Here is a 12707-nt window from a genome sequence, read left to right as displayed (position 1 = left end):
ATGAACACAAAACAGGCAAATGACAAAAAGGCACTAACAGCAAGGAGCTCAAGTTCCCTGAGTTTAGAGTGTGAGCAGGAGAGTTTGAGGACCTGTGGGTTTCACAGAAGAACTGGCCCAGGGCATTGCCCTGGCACAGGGGCATGGAAAATGTATTGGCCGTGAGCAGCAGAGCATTGAGAATGGCACTGGCCCAGGCAGCTGCTGCCATGTGGGCACAAGCTCTGCTGCCCAGGAGGGTCCCGTAGTGCAGGGGTTTGCAGATGGACATGTAGCTCTTGTATCACATGAAAGTGAGAAGGGAAACCTCTGCTGAAATGAAAAAGACAAACAGAAGCAGCTGTGCAGCATACCCTGAGTAGGAGATGTCCCTGGTGTCCCAGAGGGAATTGTGCATGGCTTTGGGGACAGATGTAGCCCAGGTCCCTGAGGGCCAGGTTGAGCAGGAAGAAGAACATGGGCGTGTGCAGGTGGTGGCCGCAGGCTCCGGCGCTGATGGTGAGGCCGTTGCCCAGGAGGGCAGCCAGGGAGATGCCCAGGAAGAGGCAGAAGTGCAGGAGCTGCAGCTGCCGCGTGTCTGCCAGTGCCAGCAGGAGGAAGGGGCTGATGGAGCTGCTGTTGGACCTTTCTGCCTCAGGAAATTATTGTCTCCTGAGGAGAAAAATACAGCACTAAGTCAGGCCACACTTCCATGAGCAAAATCTATTGCATATCTCATAGCAATGGAACATTTAGGGTCTCTCCTTTTAAGAACACTTCTCTACATTCCCCTCACCTGGGCTCTTGGTTTTACAGGAATTCAGAGCAGGGCTCAGGAGGATTCCTTCTTCTTGAGCAGTGAGAGGTAACTGAGAATGCTGGGTGATCTCCAATTAAATGAACTTGGAAACACCAAAAATCTTTTCAGCTCTGCTGTTTGCATTTTGCCCATCTGAAGAACTGAGCTGAGGGAATTCCTTGTATTTGTTCACCCAGCTGCAGCTGCCACAGTCAGGAGTGGTTGTGGCTGTTTGAAATCCCTGACATTTCTAATTAACTGCAGGTGAAATTGTGTGGGTCTGGGAGGCACAGGGGTGGTCTCTCAGTGCAGGGACAATGGAGCAGCTCTGGCCATCAGGGCTGTTCTCAGCTGTCCCTTGCTGGCAGCTTCGAGCTACAGGAGAGGCATGCAGAGGAGTTCCCCGAGAGAGAACCAGGGCAGTGCTGAGAGCAGAGGCTCTGGGGTCAGACAGCACATGGACAGAGCCCTCACCTTCCCTCAGGGTGCCTCACTGGGATCTCAGCTGTCTCCTGCCAGGCTGCTGCACAGAGGGATCACTGCAGCTGCCCAGGTGCAGGTGCCCAGCAGCATTTCCCTGGCCCTAACACTGAGCTGTCTCCTCCATGAGGATCCCACGCAGCCCAGAGACACCACGGGAGAGCTGTGCCCTTCTGGAGGGTACCTGCAGCCCTGCAGGACAACCAGGGAATCAGCTGAAGGGCCCCTGAGGACACCTGGGCACTCTGCTCCCACAGACACATGTCCACAGCAGGGTCCCAAGGCTCCCTGCCTGGACGGGCACCTGCCACCACCAGACCCTGGTACTGCCTCAGAAAACCCAATGATGGCAATGGGGACAACACAGGCATCTGGGCATGGCAGTGAAATGTCACAATGCTCCTGCCAGGGGAGGAGGGACAGAGAGACTGATGGAAATCAGGGCCTTGTCCTTCCCTGCCTGGGCTCTGGCTGCTGCAGGGGCCCTGCACAGCCGAGCCTGTGTGGGATGAGGGCAGGGTCTCTGCTTGGGATGGGAAAGGAGCCTGGGCAGGAGCTGCTGGGGGAAGGTGTCTGAGCCACAGGGACAGCAGGGAGGTGGCACATCCCCCTGCCCGGCATTTGTGGCAGCAGCTCCCTGTCCCTCCCTGCCCGTGTCTCTGCTGAGGGGGCTGTTCCTGCCAGCAGCGTCTCCCTGTGCCCAGCTCCACTCCCTGCCAGCGCTCACTGAGCCCATCCCCACCCCACGGCCCCGGGGCAGCTCTGCCTGTGCAGGGACCTGTCCTGTGCCTCTGAGGGAGCAGCAGGGAAGCCCCGCTCTGGAGCTTGTTCTGCTCCACGCCAGGACATCCAGGAGAGCCACCCTGACAGGTCCTGTCAGTGCTGGCATTGTCAGAGACACTTCCAGGAACTCACCTGCATTGCTCTGCAGCCAGAGACTCAGCGTGTCCAGGGGCTGTGCAGATTTCTCCCCTGATGGGGTCTCTCCTGTCCTGCCACCCCAGGCTGCCTTTGACCTCTTTGGCACTGCTGCTGCCTGCCCTCGCTGCCTGCAGGCACTGCCCTGTCTGCCTGATGGCCATGTCCTCTGCCCCAGAGGAACTGGGAGAGCCCTTGCAAAAGATCATGGAAAGTGGGGCACGGGCCAGCCTTAGGAGAAGCCTCCAGGAATGGAAGTGGAATTTTCCTAGAGGCAGAGAATGATTCATTCAAACGCTGTGAAGATTTCTCCCCTAGTGAGAGCTCAGTCACCCTCCCAGCCCAAGCTGCCTCTCCTCTCTCTGTGCCTCTGTGCTGTGCCCGGGCTGGCTGCAGGCAGTGCCCCAGCCCTGCTGGGCTGTGCCCAGGAGCTGCTCCTGGCCAGAGCTGTCTCTCTGCAGCGCTGCCCTGGCCAGGAGCTGCCTCTGTGCCAGGAGCCCGGCCCAGCTCAGCAGCACAGACACAGCATCAGGACTTCTCCTGTGGGTTGGCTGCTGAGTCCCTGGCCATCAGTCCCTGAAAGGGAGTGGCAGAAATCTCTCAAGAATTCAAAGTTACAATCAAACTCCAAAGTTTCCTGAAGTTTTAATGGGTCCCACTGAGGGACAGGACTGAGAAAGTGTCCCCAGGTTCCAGTCACAGCAGAACACTGGAGGCACTGATGACAGCTGGGACAGGCAAGGCAAAGGTGTCTCTGATGCTGAGCAAACCTGGATGTGTTTCAGGAATGCAAAGGGCCCAGGCCTGAGCCCCAGCCCCTGGCAAGGCAGATCCTGTCCCTCCCTCATTGCTCAGGGCTCTTCCCGGGATGGGCACTGGGTTGTGGGGATGTGCAATGCCAAGGGCAGGACCATGGGGCGGCCCCTGCCAGGCTGCTGAGCAGGGACAAGGAGGCACTGAGGCCCCAGGGCTGCAAGGGTCACTTGTCTCCTCGTGGCCTCAGGCCCAGGGCCAGCAGCCACGGCCAAAGGGCTGCACAGATTGGCTCTGTCAGGGCCTTGCAGCTGCTGCACATCCCTGAGCCCTCTGCAGCCCAGGCTGTCCCACGGTGTCCCTGCCCTGCGCCTCTGTCCCTGCAGGCTGTTGTCACCCCCGGCTGCCCCACCTCGCTGGCCCCTTCCTTTGCTGGCAGCTCTGCCTCCTGCTGCCCCTGCCTGGCCACACAAAGCCTTGGGCTGATACCCAAAGGGTTCATTCCATTTTTACCCTGCCTGTGAACTTCCAGCACAGGAACAAGGCATGCAGGGGCTGCTTTCCCAGCAGGGACAGTTGGAAGAGAAGACATCTGGCTCAAGGGTGCAGTGACAGAGAAAACAAGGACTGAATCTGGGAACTTGGGGTGGGTTTAATGGAAATGGGTAAATCATAATTAGCATTTAGGAACTGTATATGAGCAATACACTGGTAAAATTACATGTCTGCATCAGATCAGGAGTTATCCCTCACTAGACCTCAGGCCTGAATAAATGATATCCTCTGAAATAGCAAACTAGTGTTAAGGAGCCTCATTGTGATATTTCCGAGATTTGGTGACAGCGGGGCCTCACAGAACCCAGGACTCAGCTGTGACACTGCCCAAACTCATGGAACAAAGGGTCCATGGTGACACAGCAGAACCCCATGGAACCAAAATCCATTTTGGCACATTGGGGCCACATTGAACCAGTGGTCCATTGTGATAGTGCAGATCCAAGGAGATCATTGTGACACTGAGAAACCTCTGGGAACCAAGGGGACACTCTGACACAGCAAGGCCTCGTGGAACCAAGGGTCCCTTGTTAAACTGTGTGGCCTCATGGAACCATGAGCCATTGTGACACAGCGTGGCCACATGGAGCCAAGGGGCCACTGTGACACTGCAGATCCAGGGAGACCATTGTGACTGAGGAACCTCATGGAACCAAGAGTCCATTGTTCCACTGTGGGGCTCTGTGGAACCAAGGGGAGCACAGTGACATTGCGTGGCCTCATGGAACAATGGAGACTATCCTGACACTTTGGGACACACTGGAACACAGGGACCATTAGAGCATGGCAGGGCCTCATGGAATCAAGGGGACTACAGTGAACACTGTCGGGGTCCATGGGATGAAGGGTCCATTCTGACTCCACGGGACAAAGGATGCCATTGTGACACTCTGGGGCATCATGGAACCAAAGGTCCATTGTGACCCAGCAGGGCCTCATGGAACCATGGAGACCATTTCTACATTTTTAGGCCTTGTGAAACCAAAGGGCCTCTGTGGCACGTCAGAGCCTCATGGAGCCAAGGGCTCTGGGCTTTCTTTCCAATGGAAAAGAACTGCCCTTCACATTCAAGCACCCATGGCCAAAATGGGATTCTCCCCTCAAAATTCCCAATATCCAGGGATTGCTCCCAAACAAAAGCTGCCATTACAAACAAGTCTTTTTGACATTGTCTTCCTGAGAGCTGGCTCTCACCTTGCTTCAAACACTGGGGATCTGTGCTTTTCTTCCTGTGGAAAAGAACCGTCCCTTCTGCACAGGCAACCATGGCCAAAATTGACACTTTTCCTCCAAAATTCCCTATATGCAAGGGTTCTCCCAGACAAAATCTGCCAGGACAGACAGCCCTGGCTGGCCTTGGCCTCTGGTGGTCACCTCCCATTTAAAGGAAGCCTTGAGGAAAGTATTTGAACAGGTTTGACTGCTGCAACATCAATGAGCCTCTTGTCCTCTGAAAAACTCAGATGCTCTTCTGATCATATGTGTCTTTTCTTTATCATTGTGTGTTATGCATGAAATATTATTTTCAGCTAAAAAATAGTATTCTTCTTATTTTACCAGTGTTTTAAGACACGAAACAGGTCATCTACATATGGATCCAGGTCACCTGTATAAGCAAACACAATGAAGAATGCAGCAGGAATGATTTGTCTCTGCTCCCATCTGTCACCTCTCTGGAGCTGGAGGTGCAGCCCCAGACCTTGGGAGGGCTCAAGGGCTCACCAGCTCAGCTCCCACACAGAGAACTTGCCGACCATGTTCTGCTGGCCTTGGCCCCTGCCCGCTCAGCCAGGCTGAGATGGACACTGATGGTTTCTGTGCCAGGCTCTCCCAGCCCAGCCCAGCTCCCTGCCAGCTCTGCCAGCTGCCCTGAGCTCTGGGCAGCACCAAGGGCCTCTCCCCAGCACAGCCCAGCCGGCTCTGGCCCCACAGCTCTGCTCAGCCCAGGCTGCTCTGGGCACTGCCCCACGGCCTCAGCCCCTGCCAAGGGCACAGCAGCAGCTGCAGCTCAGCCAGGACTCAGCCCCACCATGGGGGAAGGGGCTTGGCCAAGGCCAAAGGAGCTCCCTGGCTGCCCTGCTCCCCTCTGCCTGAGGTGCTGAGAGCTCTGCAGCCCCTCCTGCCATCCCATCTGCCCAGGCCAGCACAAGAGCCCCGGCCCTGGGGCCCTCCAGAGCTGCTCCTGCTCCAGGCCCAGGGCCCATCCCAGAGCTGGGGCAGCCCCAAAGCTGTGCCCATTTCTGCTCATTCCTGCTCTGATGGGGATGGATCCTCAGCACCTTGGAGGTTGGTGATGAACTTTACTACTCCAGAGGCCTCTTCTTTCTTGAGCTCTTCAGTGTAGAAATTCAGTGACAAAGGCTCATTTACATTTCTTTAAAACACCCAAACAAAACAAGCCCATGGAAATAATTCAAGTCTTCAATTCTTCAGTGGTCAATTAAACAGATTGCAGAAGTGTATTCAAAGTCAACCAACTATAGTGAAAACAGTGCAGAGGGAATTGTTTTGTCCTGTTTACTTTTCTTATTTATAGATTGATATCATCAATCCTCAGTTGATATGGATCCCCAGCATTTCCTAATCCATTTTTAGTAGGTGTGAATATCAAGACCCCTTGTTGCTGACAATCTGAAGAGGGTCCCACAGAGACCCAGTTTTAGTAATGACACCCAAACCAATATGGCTTGATGTCATCCTCCTTTATTGTCTAATTTTTTCATGTTTTATGCCTTTATCGCCTTACATAATACAATAGCCAATTAACATTCATTGGCTAACGTAATAAATGTAATCATATTACGTTAACCAATGAATATTTATTTGCTATTGCCACTTATTGATTGGCTGTTTTTCTACAAGCATCTGATCAGGTTATAGTACGTGACAGTTTTCATATACTACTCAGCGACCAGCATTGGCTATTGTGTTTGTGCAAGGCCTATTGTCTTTCCAAGGATGTCCTAAGTACTTTAAAGTAACTAAAGTAACTCTGTAATCTGCAGGCCAGGGTTGTCCAGCTCATGTAAAGGAACAGCATCAAGGAGAGCACGTCCTTGTTCCACGAGAAATTCCTCAACACGCTGTGGATCCAAGGATCCTTTGTGATCCTCCAGATCCTCATGGAACCAAGGGTGCATTGAGTCACAGCCGGGCCTTGTTGCAAGCAAAGAAACCTCTGTAAAATGCAGGGTAACTCACAGAACCAAGGAGTCCATTGTTAGAGGAAAAAACCTATGGAACCAAGGGTTCATGGTGACAAAGTGGGGCCTCATGGAAACAAGGGGTCACTGCAACACAGTGGGACTGCATGGTAGGAATTGTCCATTAGGACAATGTGGATCCACGGAGACCGTGGTGACACGAAGGAACCTCATGGATCCAAAGAGCCATTGTGATGATGAAGAACTTCATGGAACCCAGGGTCCATTATGACACAATGGTCCCGCATTGGAGGAGAGGAACCATTGCTGACAGTAGAGAAACTCATGGAACCAAGGGACATGGACTCATGGGACCATTGTGAGACAGCAGGGCCACATGGAACCAAGGAGACCAGTGACATTTAGGAAGCTCATGGAACCAAGGGTCCATTTTGACACTGCAGAAACAAGGAGACCATGGCTGACACTATGGAAGCTCAGGGAACCAAGCAGCCATTGTGACACTGCAAGGTGTCGTTGAACCAGGGAGACCATTGTGACCCTAGAAAACCTGATGGCACTAAGGGTTTATTGTGACACAGCAGGGTCCCATGGAACCAGTTGTCCATTGTGACAATGCAGATCCGAGGAGACCATGGTGACACTACGGAAGCTCATGGAACCATGGGTCCATTGTGACAAAGCAGGGCCTCATGGAACCAAGGAGATCATTGTGACATCATGGAATCTCATGGAACCAAGGATCCATTGTTAGAATCCAGAGCCACGGAGACCATTGTGACACCATAGAACCTAGTGGACCCAAGTAGATCAGTGTGACATCATGGAATCTCATGGAACCAGGGTTCCATTGTTACAGTCCAGAACCAAGGAGAGCATTGTGACATTGTGGAACCTTGTTGAACCAAGAGTCCATTGTTACAGACCAGAACAAAAGAGAATTGTGATATCGTGGAACACTGTAGAAGCATGGGTTCATTGTTTTACACCAGAGCCATGGAGACCATTGTGGCATTAGGAAACTCATGGAACAGGGGTCCATTGTTACAGTCCAGACCCAAGGAGACCATTGTGACAATGTGGAACCTCGTGGAACCAAGGGTCTGTTGTTACAGTCTGAAACCATGGAGACCATTGTGACATCATGGAACCTTGTGGAACCGAGGGTCTCTTGTTACAGTCTGGATCAAGGAGATCATTGTGACATCATGGAATCTCATGAAACCAAGGGTCCATTGTTACAGTGTGGAACCAAGGAGATCATTGTGGCATCATGGAACCTCGTGGAACCAAGGGTCTCCAGAATCAGGGACACCATTGTGACCGCACGGAACCTCACAGAACCAAGATTCCATTGCTATGGAGTGGGGCTTCATGGAACCAAGGAACCACTGTGACACAGCAGGGCTGCATGGAACCAATGGTCCATAGAGATACTGCGTATCCAAGGAGACCATGGTGATGCTGTGGTGTAGAAAAAATGACAGGAGACAAGTCCATTCTATAATGTCAACAAGTCTCAGTTTATTCCAAGCACGCATGTACAGTTATACCTGTTATAATGAAGCTCATGCATATTGCAAAACTTAGGCTCATCATTGGTGTATCAAAAACAGGTCAACCCTGCCTTTGGGGCTTTCTAAGCTTGCTTTGTTTTCCCTTACATTTATCTTTTTGCTGACCATTCTACTGTTGGGAACCAGCTTACCCAAGGACATAAGATATTGTTGCTACATCTGCTATTGCTGCACCATGCAATTTTCAGCTACTGCTTCACTAACTCCACGTAGTCATGTCCTTTCTCACGAAGCCATTCATCCACAAAACTCTCCAAACTGCACCAATGGTGGTGGGTTGTTTTCACTTCAGAACCAATGGATTTAGTCCTTGCAGAGCTCTGTATAAAAGAGCAGTGCATTTTGAATTAACCAGAGTTTACTCTCAACAGCCTTCTGAGTCAGAGCCTCTTAATTCCCGTCCTGCCTCAACAGCGACAAAGACCCTTCATGGCTGACAATCAATCACACTTTCTCCCTACCCCCTCCCCACCATTTCCCTCATCCACCCCCTGGCACTCAGAGCAGCTGAGGAATGGAGTCACATCCAGGGGTGTCCCCAGGGATCAGGGCTGGGGCCAGGTCAGTGAAATCTCTTTATTGCTGATCTCGACAAGGCCATCGAGGGCACCCTCGGTCAGTTCCAGGTGAGCCCAGGCTGGGTGGAGTGTGGCTGTGCTGGAGGGCAGGAAGCTCTGCAGAGGGATCTGGACAGGCTGGAGCCATGGGCCCAGGACAGTGGGATGAGGTTCACCAAGGCCAAAGGCCAGGTCCTGCCCTGGGCTCACAACCACCCCAAAATCCCTGTCTGTGCCCTGCCCCTGATCCCTACAGCCTGTCCTGTTTCCTTCATCCCTGCATTGCCAGGGACTTTCTGGGACAAGTGAACTCTGCTCTGGGGATGGAGGGAGCTCCAAGTGCCACGACTGGAGTGGGAACCACAACTTATCAGGTTTGTGTCCTTTGGGGTCAGGAACTGGTGAGACTCAGAGGCACAGAAAGTTTCTCTTAATGGCCAACAGACCATGGTTGAACAGGACACAATTTAATAACAATCACGCTCTTCCCTGAGCTATGTGCAACATCCCAGCAGCATCTGATGAGTCCACCATCCACAAGTGATTTCCATACTAAAACTGATTTTAGACTTACATGGTTCTCTGATAGATATAAACACAGTTAAGTTCTTGCATCAGGATGCTCATCCTGGAGTGGGGGCAAAAGAGCTCAAACAATTCCTGATTTGCAAAGCTGTCAGTGGTGAATGGAGAAGGGAGGTCAGGCTGCTTTTGGTGTTGAGGAAATGCTGAAACCAACTGACTCATTTAATCTTCTCCTGTCCTGGCTGATCTTCCCTGTTTCCCCTTCCACCCATTGGCTTTTGTCTCCCACCAGGCCCCCGGTGAAGAGCCTGGCTCTGTGTTCTCCATCCCCTCCTCGCTGGCACTGCCAGGCTGGGATGAGGAGCCTCTCAGCCTTCCCTGCTCCGGGCTGGACAAGCCCAGCTCCCTCAGCCTCTGCTCACAGCCCAAGGGCTCCAGCCCCACCTTGGAGGCCCTTCCCTAGCCCTGCTCCAGCTGCCAGACATCTTTCCTGCCCTGGGGAACTCAACTCCGGCCACAGGGACTTGGATAATCCAAATCCTTGATGTCCTGGTCACACAGCCCTGGCCCCTTGTCCCCATGTCAGGCTCTGGGGTGGATCCTATGGAACATCCTTGGGTGGAGGCTGTGGCTCCAGGTGGACCGGGGCGATACCGGGGGACAGGGACCCCGCTGGGCATGAACAGCATTGGACTTGTTGGGAGAAACTGTGAGGGGGGGCTGGGGCGGAGTGACCAACCCAGTGACCTCACTGAGCCCTCCTGGGATGTCACACAGCCCCTCTGTGATGTCTCAGCCTGCTCTGAGATGTCACAGCCAGATCTCTAATGCCACACAGCTGGTCTCTGATGTCACTCTGTGATATCATAGTCTGCTGTTATGTCACAGCCTGTTATCTGATGTCACACAGACAGTCAATGATGCTGTAGTTGCTTGATGTCCACTCTGTGATGTCACAGTCCACTCTGTGACCTCATGTCACCAGATGATGAATTGTCTCCACCAGGTGAGCTGACAACTGGAGCTTGTTCTCCAACTCCCCAGGCCTATGGAAACCACACAATGCCAACTGTGGGAGAAGGGGAACTGGAAGTTCACCAGCCTCAGTGTCCTGCCAGCTCAGCCAGGCCCACGGGAACATTGGGGTCCACGACCACCAGGGACCACCAGGGAAGATCCCCAGGACAGAAGACAGCATGGGTAATGGGGAGAGGAAATATGTTAATGATTCTGGAAAAATGATTATCAGATGTGTGTTTAGTCCAGGACAATCAATGAATATGTGTGCAAAATACAGAACATGAACAGAAACTTTCCTGTACTCAGCAAGCTCGGCTTTGGGAGGAGCTATCCCCCGTGCATCCGGCTGAATAAAGAATGCTGCTTCTTAATGCTGCACTGGTGTTAAGGAGTTTTCTGTTTTACCCAATTTTTGTAACACTCCACTCCCAAGGAAAGCTCTGTCTCCTGCTGCTCACAAACAGAGAAGGGCTGGTGGCAGATGTGGGGCTCAGAGGCTGCCTGGGGCACAGGGACCATGAAATAATCAAGTTTTCAATGATCTGTGAAAGAAGGAGGGAAAGCAACAAAACTTCCACACTGGAATTAGGTAGGGCAGTCTTTGGCCTATTTAGGATGCTAACTTGAGGAGTACCAAATCAGGTACCGATATTTTTAAGGGAAAAAGCCCTTAAAAACAAAGGGGTTCAGGAACAAAGGGCACATTTTGAGAAAGTAATCTTAAGGGGGAAGGAGCAGCCTGTCCCAGTGTGGCAAAAGATGAGCTGGTGAGGAAAATGACTGCCCTGACTGCCCATGGAGCTTTTGTGGGAACTCAGGGGAAAGAAGAGGGTGCATTAGCTTTGGACAGAAGGTCAGGCAACTTAGCAAGCGTTTAAGGATGTTGTTAGGTCATGCAGGAAAAAAGAGGAAAGAGTTGAAATCTCAATAATAGATTAACCTGGCCACTTCTGTGAAAAATATTAGAAAATTTTTCTACAAATAACTCAGTTGCAATTTATGGGATAATGAGAACCTCCACTCTTTATTGGATGCAGTGGAAAATATAGTAGCTAAAGATAAGGAATAGGCCAAGCTCCTTAACATCTTGTTTCTTTTAATTTTCAATATTAGGATAGGCTGTTCTCAGGACAAGAGCTCTCCTGAGCTGGTAGATGGGCACAGGGAGCAGAACAGCCCCCTGTAATCCAGGAGGAAGCAGCTGGTGACCTGCTGAGCCACTCAAATGCTCACAGGTGTATGGGATCAGATGGGATCCATCCTAGGGGGATGAGGGAGCTGGTGGATGAGCTTCCCAAGCTGCTCCCCATCATTTACCATCAGTGCTGGCTCAGCAGGGAGGTCCCAGAGCACTGGAGGTGCCAGTGTGAGCCCATCCCCAAGAAGGGCTGGAAGGAGGATCTGGGGAGCTCCAGGCCTGTCAGCCTGACCTCGGTGTCTGGGAAGGTTATGGAACAGATCACCTTGAGAGCCACCACAGGGCACCCACAGGATGGCCGAGGGATCAGAGCCAGCCAGCGTGGATTTAAGAGGGGCAGGTCCTGCCTGAACAACCTGATCTCCTTTTATAACCAGGTGACCCACCATGGCATGGGGAAAGGCTGTGGATGTGTCCATCTGGACTTCAGCAAAGCCTTGGACAATGTCTCTGACAGCATTCCCTGGAAAAGCTGCCGCCCACGGCTTGGGCAGGTTCCCTCCTGGCTGGGAGATGGAAGAGCTGGCTGGAAGCTGGGCCCAGAGAGGGGTGGGGATGGTGCTGCACCCAGCTGGTGTCCAGTCCCTGGTGCTGTCCCCCAGGGATCTGTGTTGGGCCCAGTCCTGTTTAACATCTTCACTGATGGTCTGGGTGAGGGGATCAAGGCCACTATCCCCAAATTTGCAGGTGACACCAAGCTGGGTGTGAGTGTGGATCTGCTGGAGGGCAGGACAAGAAGACACAGCCTCCAGCTGCACCAGGGGAGGTTTAGGCTGGGCAAGAGGAAGAAGTTCTTCACAGAAAGGGTAAGTGGGCATTGGAATGGGCAGGCCAGGGGGGAGGTGGCAGAGTCACTGTCCCTCTCCAGTGGCATTCAGTGGCATGGTCTGGGTGACAAGGCGGTATTAGGGCATTGGTTAGACTTGATGATTCCAAAGGTCTTTTCCAGCCTATTTGATTCTGTCATTCTGTGATGATTGGGGCACTCTGGGGCCATTGTGACACTGCAGGGCCTCGTGGAACTAAGAGGACCAAGGTGACACTGCAGCCCCATAGAACCAGGGCTCCATTGTGGTGCTCTGGGGCCCAATGGAACCAGGGAGTGCCCGTGACACTGGGTCCTGGTGGAACCACAGAGGCCATGGTGACACTGTGTGGCCTCGTGGAAACAAGGAGTCAATT

This window comes from Lonchura striata, chromosome 33 (assembly GCF_050655825.1).
Source record: "Lonchura striata isolate lonStrDom1 chromosome 33, ASM5065582v1, whole genome shotgun sequence".
NCBI lineage: Eukaryota > Metazoa > Chordata > Aves > Passeriformes > Estrildidae > Lonchura > Lonchura striata.
Note: the sequence above shows the minus strand (reverse complement) of the source record.